Source organism: Triticum urartu, chromosome 2A (assembly GCF_056163025.1).
Source record: "Triticum urartu cultivar PI428250 chromosome 2A, HENAU_Tu73, whole genome shotgun sequence".
Lineage (NCBI taxonomy): Eukaryota > Viridiplantae > Streptophyta > Magnoliopsida > Poales > Poaceae > Triticum > Triticum urartu.
The window spans coordinates 457,375,088-457,386,027 of NC_141874.1; positions in this window are offsets into that span (position 1 = coordinate 457,375,088).

A 10,940-nucleotide genomic window follows, 5' to 3' on the forward strand; every position below is an offset into this window, starting at 1 on the left:
TAAAAAATAGATAAGGGCATTTTGTTGGGTTCGACATGACATTTGTATAAATGGATTTTTTTAACATTAATACGGACATTTTATTCTAGTGTTCGTGAAATTATTTATAGACTTTAAATTTTATATTTGATTTTGAACCAATTGAGAGTGGCATTATTTTTCTAAATGCAACTTAATAACAATGACCATTATGACACCGCGGGTTAATTAGCATAACATGCTATTAGGGTCTGGGGGTGTCACAGCCCTCAACCTGTAATCCTACAGAATAACAAATAGGTTAGTTGTCTGCTTTGCTGTATTGCTTGATTCGAATGCTTGTTTGTTACTCCCTTCGTTCCAAATTACTCGTCGTAGAAATGAATGTATCTAGAACTAAAATACATCTAGATACATCCATACCCGCGACAAGTAATTCGGAACGGAGGGAGTACTTGTTACGCTATACTTGAGTTGGCCAATATGCCAGTGGTGCCTGCTGTACTATCGTAAAGAAATGCATGCCTAGTTCATTTGAGTCCTTAAATTTTCCTCTGAACTTCATCACAAGACTGTCTTCGTAGTTTATATGAGGCCACACTATTAAGTGCTTTCTCAGATTATTTCAACTGCTTAGATGCCTTGGCAACTTAAATATAGCGGTGGTACACTCCCTTTCAACTAGGGATGTCAATTGGGTCCCGTTTAATCCCGATTAAAGTCCACTAGTGGTATGATAGTTCAAAAGAGTTTTTTTGTTTTTTTGAGGAAAATGAACCAGGGATCTAGCAAAAACTAACTAGATGGGACTGGCGGATGTCATTTATTTGCCACTTACATCCCTAGTTTCATCTTACCATTTTAATTTCTTTTCGGCCGATGCTGCTTCGAACCATTTAAATATAGCTTGCCATGCTCGGCAATAATTCGTATGTCGTTTACCATGTAAGCTTACTGCCTGGATCATGCGACAACTATCTCTTACTTATGTCCACCAGAAACCTTTCAGGATGCCGTTCACACTAGGACACAATGTACAACCCCGGAATCTATTTGTGGAAGCAGTGCGCCATCCATGTTACCAGATGGTAGCAGTTCATAGGCAACACCGCCGGAGAGCAATCTGAGCACAGATATTATAGTTCTTGAGGCTCTACTAGAGGCAGAAAGAGATAGTGTGGCTTCCATGAATGAGGTAATCTTGATCTTGAAGCTGGAAATTATGCAATTAGCTGCATGCATTATGCAAGCAACCCAAGAATTGGAGGAAGTAAGAATGTTGCATTTGAAGACGGAGGACGTCCTGCTGCTTCTGCTATCTAAAGCCCAGGGTAATCCCAGTTCTTCTTTAGATAGCAGTTGAAATTGTCATTAGATTATTGTACTTGCATGTTGTGTCATGTCTCTAAATGGATTATGTTGTAAGACCCCATATGTTGTCCATGTGTTGTAAAGATCCGAATTTTTTAGGTGAGGTAATCCTTAGTACTTGTATGATTGACATAAGGTGAATTGTTTTTCGTGTGAGCATATTGTATTGGATGAAATAACTGTTTAACTCAAAGTGTATCCAACTTACTGAATTCGAAGATCACGGCATTTTTAAATCATAATCATATATAAAGGTGGAATAAATCTTTGTTGTGGTTTTGAAGAAATAAATAACAAAACGTAGAATTATCTGTGGATATTCGTAATCGAATAAAAATTGGATTTGGACTTAGTTGTCAGGGCCCAGGGCAAACGTGAATGCTAATTCTCCCAAGTTTTGAACGAAGTGGCTAAACACCCACTATCTTTTGTGGGCTGCCCGAAGCAAGTGTTTGCGAGATGGAAATTACTGTCTACCCCTGACACTTGACATCCTTATCGACCGGATTTACACTGTTGTCGATAGGGGTGGACTAGTGACTTCAATCAGACGTGACACGACGGCCTCTGAGCCCAATCAGACACGGTGGGCGCCAAACGTGGGCAGCAAAACACATTTGATTCAAGCTCGTCCGAAAGACATGTGTCTCTCCCTCCATTTCCCCATTCATCCACGGTGGGCGGCAAAACAAACTCTCCTCGTCCGAAATCGATGCATGCTAATATTTAAAATTGGGGTAGATGTGTAACTTCCCTCAGACATGACACAACTGCCCTACTTGTCAGCCCCGTTCATACACTGTGAGCGCCAACCATGGGCGGCAAAACACCCTCTCCTCGCCCGAAATTGTTACCGGCAAATATTTGGGAGATACGAGATTACCGTCCTATCCCCAACCGACGTGATGTCCGAAATTTTAAACGGGGGATAAGTTTATAACTTTCCCACATTTCAGACAAGCGCGTCCCAAAGTTTGAGATCCCCCCTCCCCCTCCATTTCCCCATTCATACACCGTCGGCGCCACGACAACCTCCCCACTACGGCCAACCTCCTCCGTCCGCCACCCCATCCTCCACCTTGCCAGAGCCGCTACCCCTACCCCGTCGTCCACTGCAAGAGATGGACGTCTCTCATCCATGGCGCCGGACCAGGATCCTTTCATCACGTCGTCTTGCTTCATCGGCGCCGTCGTCCACTTTGCCGTTGCCGCTCCTACGATCGCCTCGTCCACGGCAACAAGATTTATCCCCCAACCCAGCCGTCTTCCATCTAAAATCTTCTTCCCCGCCGTCGACAACCATCGCACCCGCAGCACCCTCAACGTATCAGCAGGGGCCTACACGGCGTCGCAAGAGAGGTGGTACTCTTCCATATGTGATGAAGTTATTGATCTCACCCAGAAAATAGATCTTAAATTGTTTATTGTACTTTTCTTGTCCGTACCAAATTGTAGTGGCTAGTTGAATGCAAACATTGGTTGCGAAGTAGCTTTGTCCGGTTTGCACCTTCAGATCCGCCATGTCATGGTCATTATACTCGTAATGCTTATGGTTTCCCCCTTTACATTCACTACCATCATCGTAGGTGCTTCACTACTTCGTGTCATGCTAGCACTGCTCCTCAAGACCTCAACCCATCAAGCGAAACAACATGCCACTCATAATTCCAAAGCTTACGTGTTGAAATACGAATCTGATATGATGCTCATATTACTAAAACAGAGAACGTTTAATTGGTCACCTAATGTTCCTATATTCGTTTCGAAAAGCATGTGCGCCATCCACTGGTCCAGTTAGTTCCACTTTCCTAATTTTACTCTTGATGCTTAGGGTTTTCCCCTTTTATCTACTCTACTATGATCTGCGTAGGTGCTTTCTATCATACTAGCATTACTCCACCCTTCAAGCTAAACAACACAACACTCAAAATTCCAAAGCTTAGTTGTTCAAATATGATTGTGATATGATACTGATATTAGTTAACAGACACATTTAATTGGTTAGCTAAATGTCCCACTTGAGTTTCCAAATGCATGTCGCGACATATAGAGAGACAGCAGAATTGCATTTGTTTGTCACTTGTTGACTGTACTTTCTTGTCCATACCAAATCTTAGTTGTTATTTCAAAGCAATTATCGGCTGCTAACTACCCTTTGCGCGGTTTGCAGCTTTAGATCTGCCATCCCACTGCCACGGTCAACACTATACTCATCATGCTTACGGTTTCCCCATTTTATGATGACCACGATCAGCCTACGTGGTTCGTGTCATAATAGCACTGCTCCACCCATCGAGCTAAACAAGCTTAGTTGTACAAATTCAAATATGCTATTATGTTGATATTAGTAAAACTGAGAGATGTTTAATTGGTCAGCTAAATGTTCCTACTTTAGTTTCGAAATGCATGTGAGCCACATATGGAGAGACCGGAAGGAATAGTATTTCTCTGTGTGCTCTGGTTCATCATGGGTGGCCAACCGACATTGTATAGGAAGACTTGTAATATCTTCAATCTGCTTGCTCTTCTGCTCTTCTTTAAGATGATCCTCTTCTCTTGCGGTCGACAGGTCAGGTCGAGTTATTTTCCCTTAGTATATTTTGAATCTGTCAGGTTAGGTCGACTTGTTCTTCTTTACTATATGTTGAAGCTGTCATCTGCGAAGTATCATCACTTCTGGAGCTCTCATATTTTGAGCAGTAGGCCACATTATATTAATGCACACACCAAATTACATCATGCATGGCACCTCTTAGAAGGATTGCAGAGATAGCACAAAGGGGTTTACAGGGAGGAAGTATTGGATTAGAATCACTTCTGCATTACAAAGATAATCTCACTTGTTTTTATGTTTCCATGCATGTCAGGTATTGAACATTATCAAAATGAATATGAGAATGGGCGCACGAGAGGAATATTGCAGAACAATCCACTGGCTAACAAACTTGGCATGGTGGAGGATGGCCTATCTTATTCACCCATCAAGGTGCATGCTCTAACTTGGCAAGGTTGTATTGGTCGCACATATTTTGCATCTGACCTCTTGCATTACTTCTACTTTGTTACACCATCTGCTTAGTTTAAGCATCATATATGAGTATATGCCATACCTATCCATTTTCTATACATATTCCATGTGTCGTTGTCGGTGTCAAAACCGGCGGATCTCGGGTAGGGGGTCCCGAACTGTGCGTCTAAGGCGGATGGTAACAGGAGGTAGGGGACACGATGTTTTACCCAGGTTCGGGCCCTCTTGATGGAGGTAAAACCCTACGTCCTGCTTGATTATTCTTGATAATATGTGTAGTACAAGAGTTGATCTACCATGAGATCGGAGAGGCTAAACCCTAGAAGCTAGCCTATGGTATGATTGTATGTTGTCCTACGGACTAAAACCCTCCGGTTTATATAGACACCGGAGGGGGCTAGGGTTACACAAGGTCGGTTACAAAGGAGGAGATATACATATTTGTATTGCCTAGCTTGCCTTCCACGCCAAGTAGAGTCCCATCCGGATATGGGACGAAGTCTTCAATCTTGTATCTTCATAGTCCAACAGTCCGGCCAAAGGATATAATCCGGCTGTCCGGAGACCCCCTAATCCAGGACTCCCTCAGTCGTCATACTATGTTTTTTCAGTCAAATGTTGTTCTTTCGTAATAGATGTCCAAAAGGAAGAGGGTGATTGCATATCCTCAAGGAGTACAAACTAGGTATTTGGAAAAAGGTAGTGATACATGTTAAATCAGATAGATCAGCAGCCATAGAAAACACAGGCCCAACTGTAGTAGACTTTACCCTACTCCAGTGGCCAAACCCCTATTAGAACTGCTGACAGCCCAGTGTCAGGTACTGTCTATGATATCAATTCAAAATTTGAACTCCTAAATTTCTGCATGTACCTTACCTTCTCTCTTGTATGAAAACTAATTTCAGATGAATCTCCTTGCTCAAAGGATCATAGGATCTCACGACAATACTAGGCTCTGCATTGCTCTTGCCAGTACCTCTTGCCCTTTGTCAACATACTTACACTCATTGTTGTTTGATTATGTAGCATCATTGTAAATGTTCGCTTCTTTATCCTCCCTTTGCTTGAAATTATAAGATCTATATTTACTCTTAGATAAATGTAGAATTAACACAATGGTTATGAAGGTTTGGATTGCTCATGTAAGTACCTGTTGTCATGTACTCCCTCTGCATCGAATTAATTGTTTATCAATTGGATGTATTTAGAACTTAATAGTGCTAGATACATACATTTGAGCGACAACTAATAACGGACGATGGTGGTATTACTGTACATGCATCGCGAGATAGTTGATTGTCTAGCATTACTCTACATCTTATCTGCCCTGCCCTCCACTTTCTCCAAATTATCATATCTACATTTACTCTTACCAAAATGTTGAATAATGCCAATGCCACTGCACACGTTGACGTGTGCATTCCTTTTGTCAGTACCTTTTGCCTTGTAACACTGTACTTAATTAATTGCTATTTGATTATGTATCATCAGTCTGCACCTGAGCTTCATTATCCTCTATTTCTTCCAATATTATTTGATCTATATTTACTCTTTGCAAAATGTAGAATAATGGCAATGCTTATAAAGAATTTTCTTTGGGGAATTTATTGAATTATCTTTCCATCAACATGGAGAAGGGCTTTGTCCAGCCCGTGTTAACATGTAATGTAAGTTCATCCTTCTTAAGCCTTCAAACTTTGTTCTAGTATAGATTTGGATAGGCATCATTTCCTCCATTGCTGTTTACATCTGATTGGATGTTTGCAACAACTACCTGTTTTAAATTGTAGTTGTAAAAACATGTTCCTTATGCAGAATAGATCAATTTATTTGCTTATATAATTGTGAAACCTGTTACGTGTCTCCTTGTTTCTCTTTCAGAGTCGTATCTCTTATGCCAGGCAAAACTTTAGGAAAGATAGTGAGCCAGACCATCTTGAGGATAGCGAGATGACCCCAAGGTCCTGTCTTGATGAAGACAGTGAGTTGAAGCTACTCACCAGCAGGTGTGAGACAACCTCTGTGCAGTCGCTGCCTCAATCAGTTCGACTTCTTCAGTCTTAACTTAAAGCGGAAAGTCTTGCGTCAGCTTAGCTCCGACTTGAAGTCAAAGATGTAATGAAGATGTCAGGGGACTGCCTTGCGCACTATGGTACCATACAGCTAGGGATGAAGCATCTATCGTTGACACAACTGAGGTCTCATAAGCTTGTTTGGCTGCTTGCGGGGCCGAGCTTGCCAGGTCTAGTGCCTTCTGAAGTGCTCTTAGTTTTGTATATTCTTTTGTCGGCGCGTTTATATGCACTGGTGGCGACCTTTGATGCCCAGTGTATGTAATCCATGGTCATGTTGCGCTTTACTATCACCGGTAGGGAACTTTGATTCCCAGTGGATGTAATATGCCGTAATTTCTTTGTTGTATAGTCTAGATTTATTCTTTGGTCGGTATGCTGTAATTTAGGCCGGAAGGTTCAGTGGATCTCAGTTTTGTCGGTCTTCAGGCCGGCCCGTTACTCATATGGGCCAAAATGTGGGCCTATAATCATCTTGGGCCATTAGCAGGTCTAAACCTATAGTAGTTTCCCGCCTTTAACAGGCCATGGGCCACATATTTACTGTAGTGAGGTTGTGCACGCTAAATGTATGAGTTCAGGCCCTTCGCGGAGGAAGTAACAACCCTACGTCTCGGTGGCCGGAGGCTCGGTTGATTGGAATATGCGTGAAGTTACAGGGGGTGCGAACTCTTGTGCCGGAGGAGGGGGTGGCTTATATAGAGTGCGCCAGGACCCCAGCCATCCCACATTACAAGGGTTCAATGTACATAAAGAGAGGGCATTACTGGTAACGCCAGTATTAAAGTGATATAAATGATCCTTAAATCTACGGAGTGAATTCCTGTCCGTTGCCGTTCAGGATGACTTTAGGCCTTCTATGCTCTGAGTGGTTTCTTGTATGGTCGAGTGATGATATGCTTGTCGAATGGAATTGGGGTGTCCGAGTGGAGGTGTTGGTCGAGTGGGTATGCACTCAATTAATTCCAGTCGGTAGAATTTACTGTCCTTTGATTGTCCTTTGACTGTAGGTCTGCGTCCTTGGGAGGGGTGCTTAGATCAGGTCTATTCCCCTACCCTAGGTGCATGGTGTCGTCAGCAGGTATGCCCGAGGATGTTATCAAGAAGAAGGTCTTCCCTTGTAACATCCAAAATTTTCTATTTGGAATGTTATACATAGGTCATTCATGCATATCATATTTTATTGCATTTTCGTTACGCAATCCTCGAAACCCTAAGCAACTCAAGGACCCTCGGAGAGAGTTGGGGATTTCCCGGTTTTCATATTTGATTTTTAACAAATAATGAAATGAGGATTTTGATTTAAATTATTTCTCTCCAAAAAATATTTCATATTAAAAATATATGAGAGGAGATAATACGACTTCTCCAACATAATTGAAATATTAGAGGAAAAATATTAAAATCATTTATTTGATTTTATTTGGATTTTATTTGCATTAGAAAAATTGCACGTTTTCAAAAATTGCATTTTAGGGCCAAGAAAATGTTCATCTCGTCCTAAAATTTTTATTTAGGCGGTGAAAATTTGTTTTGGAATTTTTAGATTTTTATTTTATTTTCTAAGATTTTATTTCCGTGGACGAAATTGTTTTTTTTAAGTTCCAGCCGACTGGGCTGAAACCTAGCCGGGTCGCCGGCCCAACCGCCCGCGCCGCTGCCTTCCTCGCGCACGCGCACGCCGCCGCCGACTCGGACGAGGAGTTTGAGCCGGACTCCACCGCCGCCGCCTTAGCCCCTCCCCCAAGCCGCCCGCCCCGCCCCCTTTATATATGCGCCGCCCGAGCCCCCACCACCACAACCACCGCCGCCCCAAGCCGCCACGAGCCGCGCCGCCTCCCACCATCCGCGCCTCGCCGTCGCCGCTTGCCGCCCGCGCCGCCATCGAGCCCCGCAGCCCCGCGAGCTGCCGCCCGACCCCGCCTCGCCGGAGCCACCTCGTCGAGGTACCGCGCCGATCCGCCACCGGTTTTTTTGTTAAAATCGTTTGTTTTTTTAGAAACCCTAGTTCGTTTTTTTAGATCGGTTCACCGGTTTTTTTCTCGGTTCTTCTAATTAGCGGATGTTCGTCAGTACGTTCATTTAAACGAACGGTTTTCGCCCGTTAGTTACAGCTAACGAACGCTCGTTCGTTAGTCCGTTCGTCAGTTTTCTTTTATCGGATTTATCTATGATTATTTTCGATCGTGATTTCTGATCCAATCTTAGTTTCTGTTTATCTTTTCGCTCGTTAGTCGGAATCAGGCGATTCAAGCGCCTAGATCTTCATCTCGAGACCCTCTTTCCGTTTAATCAACTTAAACAATATTTTGGTACTGTAAAATTTGACCTTAGTTCAGATTAGTAAATGGATCTTGTTTCTTTCGCCGTTTGAGTTTCGTTGCTCCGTTTGATTTGATTCTTTTTGCAGACCGGAGTTCTTAAGTTGAACTTTCTGGTCAACCTCTCTTATTTGAGTTTTGCTTGTGCATTCTTGCTTGTTGCTTATGTATTCTATTGTTTGTTTGTGATAGAATTCCCGGAGTGCGAAGCGTGTTACTACGAGTCCCTAGGTTTCGCGGATCGTCAGCAAGGCAAGTAACACATTGATCATACTCTTTTCATACCCGGTTTTTATGCATTAGTTCCAATCCTCAAACATTGCATGATTAGGATGTCATTAACTTGTGGGTTGGGAAGTAGTTATTGAGGTAGAACCTATTGCCCTGTTACTATCAAACCCTTGGGAGTTACTTCTACGCGTTGCTTATATTGCTATGCTATGCTATGCTCGTAGACGTGGTTTGGGTTTGAGTGAAATCCATGAAATATGTGAGATTGTTAATTAATGGTTCAACTTAAGGTGGCAACTTAAATAAACATCTGGGTGGATTGAGGCACCTAGGGAACCCAGTGTTGTCTGTTTTTTTGGAAATCCCGGGGTACCCGTGTGATCTTCCTAAGGACCGCCACCCAGGCTCAAAGGGAACTGAGATGATTGATGCTAGAAACTTCCGTGTGCAGCCACAAGCTATTATGGGCTCTAGCATAGTTGAGTAAGTTACGTGAAGCTCTTGAAGAGGTGGATCAGCAGGTAGTGGGTTTTGTAGGTTTGGTATGGTCTACCTGGAGTAGAGAGTTAATGTTTCTGAAAGACTGTGTCTCGGTCATCTGTTTCTCAAACACCATGTAGTGCGAGAAATCCAACAGAGGCAATCGAGTCTTGTGGGGAAAAGTGCGCAAACCTCTGCAGAGTGTACAATCTAATCATGGTTAGCCATGTCCCCGGTTATGGACAATCTTGAGTATCTAGTACTTGGGTTATCACATGTATCTCATCACTTTTAATTAATATTGTTTGGTTGTTAACTACTTTAATTGGGATTGAGATGGGGTACCTTCTCAATGTTTCAACCACCATGATAGTTAAATTAAAATATATTCCTTTGTTGTAGGGAAAAATTTGCTTTTCGCAAAAACTATAACCATAGAGCTTTCCACCAGCCAAATATGCATATAGTGATAGCATTATTTCTGTTCATGCTCTACTGTGTTATATTGCCAGCATATTCCATGTGCTGACCCGTTTTCGGGCTGCAACGTATTATGTTCCAGACTTTTCAGACGAGGAGTAAGGTTCGTTAGGTCGTTGCCGTGCAGCTCAGCTATGTCGTTGGAGTTGATGGACTCACTTTATCTTCCAAGCCTTCCGCTATTATCGTATTAGATGGCCTTAAGCCATATTATTGTAATAAGTTCTCTCTTGAGACATTCGATGTAATAAGTGTGTGATTGCTACTCTGTTATAAATCCTTCGAGTACTGTGTGTGTCAGCATTACCAATCCAGGGATGACACTGAAGCACAGATACTTGACCGTTTGAGGTCGGGTCGCTACAAGATGGTATCAGAGCACACGTTGAGTGTAGGACACGACCACTAAGATAAACCGTAGGTCACTCTTCTCTACTCATTTCTGACTCCTCTCCATTTTCTACTCTTTAGGATGACGGAGATGAAGAACAAGTTTGCACAACCGGATGAAGACACACCTTTTGGACGCCACTTGAAGGAAGTCACTAGGTACTTGAACATAGGAATACCAAGCTTCACCGGGACGTATAACGCCACCTTACCAGAAGAGGAGCGCTGGATGATTCAAGTACAAGTTCCAGGAAGGACGTTCTCGCCAACTTCTAAACCCATAGAATTTTCTTTCGAAGCACCCACCTGTAGTCTAGGCAAGAGCATGGCAGCCCACATTACTATGGGACGCATTAGAGAAGTCTACAACAGGGAACTCAAGGACACTATCTACCAGATATGTGGGTGCCGAGACGAGCAATGGGAAGTAATCAACACCAAGAAGGATAGATCCATTGCAGCTTTCATCCAGGAGTTAAACCAGCACATTCGACGTCAGGAGAACCAGATGTGCGCAGACATGATGGACTTGAAGAAGGCGAAGACTAGGATCATCGAGCTGGAGGAAGAACTCAAGTTTACACG